Below are 14130 nucleotides of genomic sequence, written 5' to 3' on the forward strand. Positions count from 1 at the left end.
TCCACACAAAGTTGATCATATGTGATCCCATTTTCGTACCAACAGCTGCTTCTCTATATACTTATCGGTCCACGTCTATTACTACATGTGCTTTCTATTTACTTTCTATTTCAATCTGGGTATCTGCCTTACTGCCTATTTCTGCCCATCTCTGTTTATGTTAACAATTTAAAGCCTACATGCTGACTACCAATGTCTTTGTGGCGTGGTTATTTCTAAAGCAGGCGCGTGTGATTTACAGCGGTTTCTGTGAAGCTGATTATATCTCATCCATGATTTACTAACAGCTACATACCTGCCTTTCTGTCTACAAACCTGTACAGATGCATCGGTGCATGTGGCTTATTTATGACGATCTGTTTAACCTTCTATCCATCCTTCTATCTGTGCAACTGTCTTACAGTTCCCCCTCTTTTAGGTTGTTCCAACACAATTTGTTAAACAAACCTTCACAGTCAGAAGGGCTTCCAAGCGCTGTTATTTATAAAAAAAAACTGCAAAGAACACCAGTTTATGCAATGTTGATGACATTTACTTCACCCCTTTATTGTTGCATTAATGGGTTTTCAAGTCACAAAACGGGTCCCTGATGAAGCCTAAGTGGACTTCTGAGCTGCTGTAGCTCTGTGGGGTCTCCAGCTCTCCTAGGGCCTCAGATCTACCACTACAACACCAGCCTTACCCTAAGTTGTGCAGCAGATTTTTTATTTATTTTATTTATTGGTATTTCAGATGGTACATATTATTCACAGGATTGTAACAGGTTGCAGAGCTGTATGAATCTCCTTTCCATGACAACTTTTGAACAGTTACCCATTACTGCTATTATATTATGTTACCACCACGCTGAGGGCTGTTCCTTGCATAAATCTGTAAGCAGGCTTGTGATCTGTGGTGTGGGCCTCCTGTGGGTCTCCGGTTCAGCGCTGTATGCCCATGGAGCAGGGTGGTCGGTTGCCACCATTTCCAGCTCTGGCACATCAGGTACTCATCATCTCTTATTACAACAAATAACAAGCAAGCCAAACAACTTGCCCAGAAACGAGACCTAACAACGCATCGTGTGAGTGTGTCTACAGCTGTATGGGGCCCAGCCGGGGGGGGGGAAGGGACCCAGGGGAACCCTCCCCAGTGTATGATCTTCCAGGGAGGTCTAGGAGAGGTGAGTTTGTCGTGCTCCTAACTCCGCAAGTTAAGAGGCCCATCTGCATCGTCATCATAGTCATGTCAGGAGTGTTCCATGCTCCCGCCACCTCTGCCCATAGGGGAGCTATCTGTCTGTTCCTCAGCCCTCTCATTTCTTCCCTCTGAAGTGCCCTTTCTTCTGCCTTGCCAAGGAAGTGATGTCGGCTTATAGCACGTGTCCTACTTTTATAATGTTTTCAGGGCACTTCGCCCACTTCATATCTAGCCAAAATCCTTTAGCACTGGGAGACCACGTGTCTGCTGAATATCTTACCTCCACCATTGGGGGTATAAAAGGTGTACTTTGGCTCTGTTGTAAATTATTATATAGGGCTCAATTTGGTTGGGTTGTGAATTGCTGTCAAGCTCTAAATCTCAGAATTCTCTTAGTCACACCTTTTTATGTCTTGCGTACACAGTGAATGTGCTGTGAGACATATTGTTTAGAAGTCAGTGGGCTTACCACACGCCCATAGCTTACTTACCATTAATTGTTTTCTATGTCACTCACATTTGCAATATTTCGATTGCTTAGCTTCCATAGACTGAATCTTCCTTTCTTGTGTTCATTCCTCCATGGAGGATGGACCAAGTACATGTGTTCTTTTCGTCTTTCTACAGTACGCTATTTTTTATATTTTAAAAGTGTTTTCGTATCATTCTTGGATGTGCAATGTGCTTTCCAACATTCATGACAAGCATACAGCTTATTTTTCACCCTAAACGCCGTCTCTATTGACACTTTAGTTACTTTCTCACACTGTATTCCTCTGCATGACTATACTCTACTCCCCTCAGTGCCACTGTACTCTACACTGTGCAACTCTATACCACTCCACTCTACTCAGTTCTACTCCACTCTAATCTACATTGTTCCACTCTATCACTCCACTCTATGCCACTCTAATCTATGCCACTCCACTATACGCCACTTCACTCCACTTTATGCTACTCCATTCTATGCCACTCCACCCTGTCACTCTCTGCTATGCCCCTCTACTCCACTCCACTCCACTCTACTCTATGCCACTTCCCTTCATTCCTCTCTACGCCACCCTACTTCATAGAATGCCACTTTATGTGACTCTATGCCACTCTGCTCTACATCACTCTAGAATACTCAACTGAACTCTACTCTATACAACTCCACTCTACTTTACTCCTCTCCACTCTATGCCTCTCCACTCTATGCTACTCTACTCCAGTCTACTGTACACAACTTTATTTTATCCCATTCTACTCTACGCCACTGTACACCACTCAACTCTATGCCACTCTACTCCGTTGCACCCCTCTCTACTCTACGCTACTCTACTCCATGCTACTATACTCCACTCTAAGCCACTGTATTCTCCACCACTAAGCTCTATTCCACTCTACTGTATGCCACTCCATGCCACTCTAATCCACCCCACAGAATGCCACTCTACTCTATGCCACTCCACTCAACTCCATGCCATTCCACACTTTTGCACTCTACCCTACTCTGTGCCTCTCCATTCCACTCCATGCCACTCCACTCTATCCCACTACGCTCTACTCTAGTTCACTCTATGCCACTCCACTTTACTCTCTCCCACTCTACTCTATACTACATCATTCCATGCCACTTCACTGTACTCCACTCCACTCCATCTCACACAATATCACTCAATGGCACTACATGCGCTCTACTCTATGCCACTCTACTGCACACTACTCTATGCTGTGCCACTCTACACTACTCTCCTGTAGGCCTTTCTACTCTATGCCACTTTTTACTCTGCTCCTCTCTACACCACAGTGTCACTCCATGCAACGCGACTGTATGCTACTCAACTCCACAACACTCTATTTCATGCAGTCCGACTCCACTCCTCCTAATTCTTTGCCACCCCTCTCCATGACACACTGTTCTCTGACTCTATGCCATTCCATGCCACTTCACTCTACACCACACTATGCCACTCTACACCACACTACTTTACACTATGCTACTCTATGCCATTCTATGCAACCTCACTCCTCTCTACCCCACTCTGCTCTATGCCACTCCATTCCTCACAATGCTATTCAACGCCATGCCAAGGCACACCACTTCATTATATTCCACTGTATTCTGTGACACATTACGTCACTCTACTCTTTGCACTTCAATCTACTCCCTTCTATGACCCTCCATTCATCACCACTCCATTGTTTGCTAGTCAAGTTTATGCCACTTCATTCCACACAATGCAACTCTAAAGCAGTATGCACCAAGCAGCTGAATGTGTCTGAAGAGACACCCAGAAAAGAAAAAAACAACAATATGTGGGGGCCTGTTCCGAGCCCCTCCTGGCCTGGAGGAGTTTGGTCAGCCGTGGATTAAGTTTTTGCAGTGTTCACTTCCCCGACCCCAGCACTCATAGAACACTTGAGACTTGCAGGGCAGAGTGGTGGATCTTGTTAAGAAGTCTGAGCTTCTTGGTTTATGGGGAGTCTTGTCACTGGAAGCAGAGAGGTAAATATTTGCTGTGATCTGCTACTCAAAGAAAAGACCCTGATCTAACTTGAAAAGATGGGTTTTAAACAAACGCTAAATCTATCCACTCCACGGACACTGTGACCTTTTTTCAGCCTATCAGAGCCACACCAGAGTAGTCTTTTCAGAGCCCAAGTAGCTCGCCGTGATCGTATAGTGGTTAGTACTCTGCGTTGTGGCCGCAGCAACCTCGGTTCGAATCCGAGTCACGGCATTGCGGGTGTCAATGTCACGGCAGTTGGGCAGCATTTTTATTCTCACTTCTTAATATTTACATGAGTTAAGAGCTTGAACCTAATTTCAACGGTGAAATTAAATGTCTTTGAAGAACGCGTTAACAATGTTATTATTTATTTCACCTTTCTGCGCTTTTAAGTTTGTGGCGGTCCTGATGTGAAAAGTATGAGCTACAGTTTGGTTTCACGGGACCCGGTCAGCAAGAGGGATGGATGTCTGTGTCTCCTGTACCTGCAGCGCCGAGGCTCCTGTACTGACGCGGAGTAGCTTTCAATGTTGAAAGGGATCCTGCTAGTCAAATATCAGTTTTTGCAGCAATTCAGGCCGCGAAGAAAAAAGGTCTAAAAATAAATATTTGTATAGAAAGTAAGACTGAGCTCCCAAGGGTCTGAACGAAAGAGGCGACGGAGAAGGACACTGAGAGGCGCGCTCACCCAATCAGCGTTTGGCTTCATCATCCCGCACCCGACGGATCACCGGGCAGCTAGACGGAAAGTTTTAAAACTTAAGCCAAGTTTATTAGTCGTGGTCGAATCGTGAATTACACAATTACGCTCCTTTGTGGAATTTGGAGTAATGTGGGGAAAGACATCTACCCAAGAGCGGAGGAAAAGAGCGCGAGCAGCGGCTGTTGTGCCAGTTCTGTTGCATTTAGAGCTATTTTCTTGTGCAAAGTGTATATCAGGTTCCTTTCGGATCTGAGCGTGTATTTTGCACCAGGAAAATAGCCTTGTGTAATTCTGTACCACCTCGCATAATGTTGCTGTAATTTCGCGTAATTACACTGCAGTGAGTTACACTGGTTACGCCCATCCCTACATTTGACTCATGTTTAACAGAGAGGTCCGTCCATCTATTGATCCATTCATCTGTCCATCCATCTTTTTGTCAGTGTGCCTGCTTATCTATCTGCTCACCTACCTGTGCGTGACTGTGAACCTGTCTAACAGAGTGTTGATGCCTGGTTGTATGCTTTGTTAACACTATAACGCTCATAGGGACATTGAGGAGGACATCTTGGCGCTATGTTTTTTTTTGGTATGAAGCAACCGTTTTCAAATCCTGACAGTCCACACAAAGTTGATCATATGTGATCCCATTTTCGTACCAACAGCTGCTTCTCTATATACTTATCGGTCCACGTCTATTACTACATGTGCTTTCTATTTACTTTCTATTTCAATCTGGGTATCTGCCTTACTGCCTATTTCTGCCCATCTCTGTTTATGTTAACAATTTAAAGCCTACATGCTGACTACCAATGTCTTTGTGGCGTGGTTATTTCTAAAGCAGGCGCGTGTGATTTACAGCGGTTTCTGTGAAGCTGATTATATCTCATCCATGATTTACTAACAGCTACATACCTGCCTTTCTGTCTACAAACCTGTACAGATGCATCGGTGCATGTGGCTTATTTATGACGATCTGTTTAACCTTCTATCCATCCTTCTATCTGTGCAACTGTCTTACAGTTCCCCCTCTTTTAGGTTGTTCCAACACAATTTGTTAAACAAACCTTCACAGTCAGAAGGGCTTCCAGGCGCTGTTATTTATAAAAAAAAACTGCAAAGAACACCAGTTTATGCAATGTTGATGACATTTACTGCACCCCTTTATTGTTGCATTAATGGGTTTTCAAGTCACAAAACGGGTCCCTGATGAAGCCTAAGTGGACTTCTGAGCTGCTGTAGCTCTGTGGGGTCTCCAGCTCTCCTAGGGCCTCAGATCTACCACTACAACACCAGCCTTACCCTAAGTTGTGCAGCAGATTTTTTATTTATTTTATTTATTGGTATTTCAGATGGTACATATTATTCACAGGATTGTAACAGGTTGCAGAGCTGTATGAATCTCCTTTCCATGACAACTTTTGAACAGTTACCCATTACTGCTATTATATTATGTTACCACCACGCTGAGGGCTGTTCCTTGCATAAATCTGTAAGCAGGCTTGTGATCTGTGGTGTGGGCCTCCTGTGGGTCTCCGGTTCAGCGCTGTATGCCCATGGAGCAGGGTGGTCGGTTGCCACCATTTCCAGCTCTGGCACATCAGGTACTCATCATCTCTTATTACAACAAATAACAAGCAAGCCAAACAACTTGCCCAGAAACGAGACCTAACTACGCATCGTGTGAGTGTGTCTACAGCTGTATGGGGCCCAGCCGGGGGGGGTAAGGGACCCAGGGGAACCCTCCCCAGTGTATGATCTTCCAGGGAGGTCTAGGAGAGGTGAGTTTGTCGTGCTCCTAACTCCGCAAGTTAAGAGGCCCATCTGCATCGTCATCATAGTCATGTCAGGAGTGGTCCATGCTCCCGCCACCTCTGCCCATAGGGGAGCTATCTGTCTGTTCCTCAGCCCTCTCATTTCTTCCCTCTGAAGTGCCCTTTCTTCTGCCTTGCCAAGGAAGTGATGTCTGCTTATAGCACGTGTCCTACTTTTATAATGTTTTCAGGGCACTTCGCCCACTTCATATCTAGCCAAAATCCTTTAGCACTGGGAGACCACGTGTCTGCTGAATATCTTACCTCCACCATTGGGGGTATAAAAGGTGTACTTTGGCTCTGTTGTAAATTATTATATAGGGCTCAATTTGGTTGGGTTGTGAATTGCTGTCAAGCTCTAAATCTCAGAATTCTCTTAGTCACACCTTTTTATGTCTTGCGTACACAGTGAATGTGCTGTGAGACATATTGTTTAGAAGTCAGTGGGCTTACCACACGCCCATAGCTTACTTACCATTAATTGTTTTCTATGTCACTCACATTTGCAATATTTCGATTGCTTAGCTTCCATAGACTGAATCTTCCTTTCTTGTGTTCATTCCTCCATGGAGGATGGACCAAGTACATGTGTTCTTTTCGTCTTTCTACAGTACGCTATTTTTTATATTTTAAAAGTGTTTTCGTATCATTCTTGGATGTGCAATGTGCTTTCCAACATTCATGACAAGCATACAGCTTATTTTTCACCCTAAACGCCGTCTCTATTGACACTTTAGTTACTTTCTCACACTGTATTCCTCTGCATGACTATACTCTACTCCCCTCAGTGCCACTGTACTCTACACTGTGCAACTCTATACCACTCCACTCTACTCAGTTCTACTCCACTCTAATCTACATTGTTCCACTCTATCACTCCACTCTATGCCACTCTAATCTATGCCACTCCACTATACGCCACTTCACTCCACTTTATGCTACTCCATTCTATGCCACTCCACCCTGTCACTCTCTGCTATGCCCCTCTACTCCACTCCACTCCACTCTACTCTATGCCACTTCCCTTCATTCCTCTCTACGCCACCCTACTTCATAGAATGCCACTTTATGTGACTCTATGCCACTCTGCTCTACATCACTCTAGAATACTCAACTGAACTCTACTCTATACAATTCCACTCTACTTTACTCCTCTCCACTCTATGCCTCTCCACTCTATGCTACTCTACTCCAGTCTACTGTACGCCACTTTATTTTATCCCATTCTACTCTACGCCACTGTACACCACTCAACTCTATGCCACTCTACTCCGTTGCACCCCTCTCTACTCTACGCTACTCTACTCCATGCTACTATACTCCACTCTAAGCCACTGTACTCTCCACCACTAAGCTCTATTCCACTCTACTGTATGCCACTCCATGCCACTCTAATCCACCCCACAGAATGCCACTCTACTCTATGCCACTCCACTCAACTCCATGCCATTCCACACTTTTGCACTCTACCCTACTCTGTGCCTCTCCATTCCACTCCATGCCACTCCACTCTATGCCACTACGCTCTACTCTAGTTCACTCTATGCCACTCCACTTTACTCTCCCCCACTCTACTCTATACTACTTCATTCCATGCCACTTCACTGTACTCCACTCCACTCCATCTCACACAGTATCACTCAATGGCACTACATGCGCTCTACTCTATGCCACTCTACTGCACACTACTCTATGCTGTGCCACTCTACACTACTCTCCTGTAGGCCTTTCTACTCTATGCCACTTTTTTCTCTGCTCCTCTGTACACTACAGTGTCACTCCATGCAACGCAACTGTATGCTACTCAACTCCACAACACTCTACTTCATGCAGTCCGACTCCACTCCTCCTAATTCTTTGCCACCCCTCTCCATGACACACTGTTCTCTGACTCTATGCCATTCCATGCCAATTCACTCTACACCACACTATGCCACTCTACACCACACTACTTTACTCTATGCCATTCTATGCAACCTCACTCCTCTCTACCCCACTCTGCTCTATGCCACTCCATTGCTCACAATGCTATTCAACGCCATGCCAAGGCACACCACTTCATTATATTCCACTGTATTCTATGACACATTACGTCACTCTACTCTTTGCACTTCAATCTACTCCCTTCTATGACCCTCCATTCATCAGCACTCCATTGTTTGCTAGTCAAGTTTACGCCACTTCATTCCACACAATGCAACTCTAAAGCAGTATGCACCAAGCAGCTGAATGTGTCTGAAGAGACACCCAGAAAAGAAAAAAACAACAATTTGTGGGGGCCTCTTCCGAGCCCCTCCTGGCCTGGAGGAGTTTGGTCGGCCGTGGATTAAGTTTTTGCAGTGTTCACTTCCCCGACCCCAGCGCTCATAGAACACTTGAGACTTGCAGGGCAGAGTGGTGGATCTTGTTAAGAAGTCTGGGCTTCTTGGTTTATGGGGAGTCTTGTCACTGGAAGCAGAGAGGTAAATATTTGCTGTGATCTGCTACTCAAAGAAAAGACCCTGATCTAACTTGAAAAGATGGGTTTTAAACAAACGCTAAATCTATCCACTCCACAGACACTGTGACCTTTTTTAAGCCTATCAGAGCCACACCAGAGTAGTCTTTTCAGAGCCCAAGTAGCTCGCCGTGATCGTATAATGATTAGTACTCTGCGTTGTGGCCGCAGCAACCTCGGTTCGAATCCGAGTCACGGCATTGCGGGTGGCAATGTCATGGCAGTTGGGCAGCATTTTTATTCTCACTTCTTAATATTTACATGAGTTAAGAGCTTGAACCTAATTTCAACGGTGAAATTAAATGTCTTTGAAGAACGCGTTAACAATGTTATTATTTATTTCACCTTTCTGCGCTTTTACGTTTGTGGCGGTGCTGATGTGAAAAGTATGAGCTACAGTTTGGTTTCACGGGACCCGGTCAGCAAGAGGGATGGATGTCTGTGTCTCCTGTACCTGCAGCGCCGAGGCTCCTGTACTGCTGCGGAGTAGCTTTCAATGTTGAAAGGGATCCTGCTAGTCAAATATCAGTTTTTGCAGCAATTCAGGCCGCGAAGAAAAAAGGTCTAAAAATATATATTTGTATAGAAAGTAAGACTGAGCTCCCAAGGGTCTGAAAGAAAGAGGCGACGGAGAAGGACACTGAGAGGTGCGCTCACCCAATCAGCGTTTGGCTTCATCATCCCGCACCTGACGGATCACCGGGCAGCTAGAGGGAAAGTTTTAAAACTTAAGCCAAGTTTATTAGTCGTGGTCGAATCGTGAATTACACAATTACGCTCCTTTGTGGAATTTGGAGTAATGTGGGGAAAGACATCTACCCAAGAGCGGAGGAAAAGAGCGCGCGCAGCGGCTGTTGTGCCAGTTCTGTTGCATTTAGAGCGATTTTCTTGTGCAAAGTGTATATCAGGTTCCTTTCGGATCTGAGCGTGTATTTTGCACCAGGAAAATAGCCTTGTGTAATTCTGTACAACCTCGCATAATGTTGCTGTAATTTCGCGTAATTACACTGCAGTGAGTTACACTGGTTACGCCCATCCCTACATTTGACTCATGTTTAACAGAGAGGTCCGTCCATCCATTGATCCATTCATCTGTCCATCCATATTTCTGCCTGTGTGCCTGCTTATCTATCTGCTCACCTACCTGTGCGTGACTGTGAACCTGTCTAACAGAGTGTTGATGCCTGGCTGTATGCTTTGTTAACACTATAACGCTCATAGGGATATTGAGGAGGACATCTTGGCGCTATGGTTTTTTTTGGTATGAAGCAACCGTTTTCAAATCCTGACAGTCCACACAAAGTTGATCATATGTGATCCCATTTTCGTACCAACAGCTGCTTCTCTATATACTTATCGGTCCACGTCTATTACTACATGTGCTTTCTATTTACTTTCTATTTCAATCTGGGTATCTGCCTTACTGCCTATTTCTGCCCATCTCTGTTTATGTTAACACTTTAAAGCCTACATGCTGACTACCAAGGTCTTTGTGGCGTGGTTCTTTCTAAAGCAGGCGCGTGTGATTTACAGCGGTTTCTGTGAAGCTGATTATATCTCATCTATGATTTACTAACAGCTACATACCTGCCTTTCTGTCTACAAACCTGTACAGATGCATCGGTGCATGTGGCTTATTTATGACGATCTGTTTAACCTTCTATCCGTCCTTCTATCTGTGCAACTGTCTTACTGTTCCCCCCTCTTTTATGTTGTTACAACACTATTTGTTAAACAAACCTTCACAGTCAGAAGGGCTTCCAGGCGCTGTTATTTATTTAAAAAACTGCAAAGAACACCAGTTTATGCAATGTTGATGACATTTACTTCACCCCTTTATTGTTGCATTAATGGGTTTTCAAGTCACAAAACGGGTCCCTGATGAAGCCTAAGTGGACTTCTGAGCGGCTGTAGCTCTGTGGGGTCTCCAGCTCTCCTAGGGCCTCAGATCTACCACTACAACACCAGCCTTACCCTAAGTTGTGCAGTAGATTTTTTATTTTTTTTATTTATTGGTATTTCAGATGGTACATATTATTCACAGGATTGTAACAGGTTGCAGAGCTGTATGAATCTCCTTTCCATGACAACTTTTGAACAGTTACCCATTACTGCTATTATATTATGTTACCACCACGCTGAGGGCTGTTCCTTGCATAAATCTGTAAGCAGGCTTGTGATCTGTAGTGTGGGCCTCCTGTGGGTCTCCGGTTCAGTGCTGTATGCCCATGGAGCAGGGTGGTCGGTTCCCACCATTTCCAGCTCTGGCACGTCAGGTACTCATCATCTCTTATTACAACAAATAACTAGCAAGCCAAACAACTTGCCCAGAAACCGAGACCTAACTACGCATCGTGTGAGTGTGTCTACAGCTGTATGGGGCCCAGCCGGGGGGGGGGGAAGGGACCCAGGGGAACCCTCCCCAGTGTATGATCTTCCAGGGAGGTCTAGGAGAGGTGTGTTTGTCGTACTCCTAACTCCGCAAGTTAAGAGGCCCATCTGCATCGTCATCATAGTCATGTCAGGAGTGTTCCATGCTCCCGCCACCTCTGCCCATAGGGGAGCTATCTGTCTGTTCCTCAGCCCTCTCATTTCTTCCCTCTGAAGTGCCCTTTCTTCTGCCTTGCCAAGGAAGTGATGTCTGCTTATAGCACGTGTCCTACTTTTATAATGTTTTCAGGGCACTTCGCCCACTTCATATCTAGCCAAAATCCTTTAGCACTGGGAGACCACGTGTCTGCTGAATATCTTACCTCCACCATTGGGGGTATAAAAGGTGTACTTTGGCTCTGTTGTAAATTATTATATAGGGCTCAATTTGGTTGGGTTGTGAATTGCTGTCAAGCTCTAAATCTCAGAATTCTCTTAGTCACACCTATTTATGTCTTGCGTACACAGTGAATGTGCTGTGAGACATATTGTTTAGAATTCAGTGGGCTTACCACACGCCCATAGCTTACTTACCATTAATTGTTTTCTATGTCACTCACATTTGCAATATTTCGATTGCTTAGCTCCCATAGACTGAATCTTCCTTTCTTGTGTTCATTCCTCCATGGAGGATGGACCAAGTACATGTGTTCTTTTCGTCTTTCTACAGTACGCTATTTTTTATATTTTAAAAGTGTTTTCTTATCATTCTTGGATGTGCAATGTGCTTTCCAACATTCATGACAAGCATACAGCTTATTTTTCACCCTAAACGCCGTCTCTATTGACACTTTAGTTACTTTCTCACACTGTATTCCTCTGCATGACTATACTCTACTCCCCTCAGTGCCACTGCACTCTACACTGTGCAACTCTATACCACTCCACTCTACTCAGTTCTACTCCACTCTAATCTACATTGTTCCACTCTATCACTCCACTCTATGCCACTCTAATCTATGCCACTCCACTATACGCCACTTCACTCCACTTTATGCTACTCCATTCTATGCCACTCCACCCTGTCACTCTCTGCTATGCCCCTCTACTCCACTCCACTCCACTCTACTCTATGCCACTTCCCTTCATTCCTCTCTACGCCACCCTACTTCATAAATGCCACTTTATGTGACTCTATGCCACTCTGCTCTACATCACTCTAGAATACTCAACTGAACTCTACTCTATACAATTCCACTCTACTTTACTCCTCTCCACTCTATGCCTCTCCACTCTATGCTACTCTACTCCAGTCTACTGTACGCCACTTTATTTTATCCCATTCTACTCTACGCCACTGTACACCACTCAACTCTATGCCACTCTACTCCGTTGCACCCCTCTCTACTCTACGCTACTCTACTCCATGCTACTATACTCCACTCTAAGCCACTGTACTCTCCACCACTAAGCTCTATTCCACTCTACTGTTTGCCACTCCATGCCACTCTAATCCACCCCACAGAATGCCACTCTACTCTATGCCACTCCACTCAACTCCATGCCATTCCACACTTTTGCACTCTACCCTACTCTGTGCCTCTCCATTCCACTCCATGCTACTCCACTCTATCCCACTACGCTCTACTCTAGTTCACTCTATGCCACTCCACTTTACTCTCTCCCACTCTACTCTATACTACTTCATTCCATGCCACTTCACTGTACTCCACTCCACTCCATCTCACACAATATCACTCAATGGCACTACATGCGCTCTACTCTATGCCACTCTACTGCACACTACTCTATGCTGTGCCACTCTACACTACTCTCCTGTAGGCCTTTCTACTCTATGCCACTTTTTTCTCTGCTCCTCTCTACACCACAGTGTCACTCCATGCAACGCCACTTTATGCTACTCAACTCCACAACACTCTACTTCATGCAGTCCGACTCCACTCCTCCTAATTCTTTGCCACCCCTCTCCATGACACACTGTTCTGTGACTCTATGCCATTCCATGCCACTTCACTCTACACCACACTATGCCACTCTACACCACACTACTTTACTCTATGCTACTCTATGCCATTCTATGCAACCTCACTCCTCTCTACCCCACTCTGCTCTATGCCACTCCATTCCTCACAATGCTATTCAACGCCATGCCAAGGCACACCACTTCATTATATTCCACTGTATTCTATGACACATTACGTCACTCTACTCTTTGCACTTCAATCTACTCCCTTCTATGACCCTCCATTCATCACCACTCCATTGTTTGCTAGTCAAGTTTACGCCACTTCATTCCACACAATGCAACTCTAAAGCAGTATGCACCAAGCAGCTGAATGTGTCTGAAGAGACACCCAGAAAAGAAAAAAACAACAATATGTGGGGGCCTGTTCCGAGCCCCTCCTGGCCTGGAGGAGTTTGGTCGGCCGTGGATTAAGTTTTTGCAGTGTTCACTTCCCCGACCCCAGCACTCATAGAACACTTGAGACTTGCAGGGCAGAGTGGTGGATCTTGTTAAGAAGTCTGGGCTTCTTGGTTTATGGGGAGTCTTGTCACTGGAAGCAGAGAGGTAAATATTTGCTGTGATCTGCTACTCAAAGAAAAGACCCTGATCTAACTTGAAAAAATTGGTTTTAAACAAACGCTAAATCTATCCACTCCACGGACACTTTGACCTTTTTTAAGCCTATCAGAGCCACACCAGGGTAGTCTTTTCAGAGCCCAAGTAGCTCGCTGTGATCGTATAGTGGTTAGTACTCTGCGTTGTGGCCGCAGCAACCTCGGTTCGAATCCGAGTCACGGCATTGAGGGTGGCAATGTCACGGCAGTCAGGCAGCGTTTTTATTCTCACTTCTTAATATTTACATGAGTTAAGAGCTTGAACCTAATTTCAACGGTGAAATTAAATGTCTTTGAAGAACGCGTTAACAATGTTATTATTTATTTCACCTTTCTGCGCTTTTACGTTTGTGGCGGTGCTGATGTGAAAAGTATGAGCTACAGTTTGGTTTCACGGGACCCGGTCAGCAAGAGGGATGGATGTCTGTGTCTCCT

The 14130-nt window shown here is 45.0% G+C and overlaps 2 non-coding genes across 2 annotated transcripts; both read left to right on the plus strand.

Moving 5' to 3' along the window:
* The first annotated feature begins 3830 nt into the window (after positions 1-3830).
* On the plus strand, positions 3831-3902 carry TRNAH-GUG (transfer RNA histidin (anticodon GUG)). The gene has a single exon. It is a non-coding gene; the product is annotated as a tRNA-His (tRNA).
* A 9906-nt stretch (positions 3903-13808) lies between these two features.
* On the plus strand, positions 13809-13880 carry TRNAH-GUG (transfer RNA histidin (anticodon GUG)). Its single transcript has one exon. It is a non-coding gene; the product is annotated as a tRNA-His (tRNA).
* Positions 13881-14130: the final 250 nt, after the last annotated feature.

The sequence above is a fragment of the Pleurodeles waltl genome, chromosome 12, assembly GCF_031143425.1.
Source record: "Pleurodeles waltl isolate 20211129_DDA chromosome 12, aPleWal1.hap1.20221129, whole genome shotgun sequence".
In the NCBI taxonomy this organism is placed as follows: Eukaryota; Metazoa; Chordata; class Amphibia; order Caudata; family Salamandridae; genus Pleurodeles; species Pleurodeles waltl.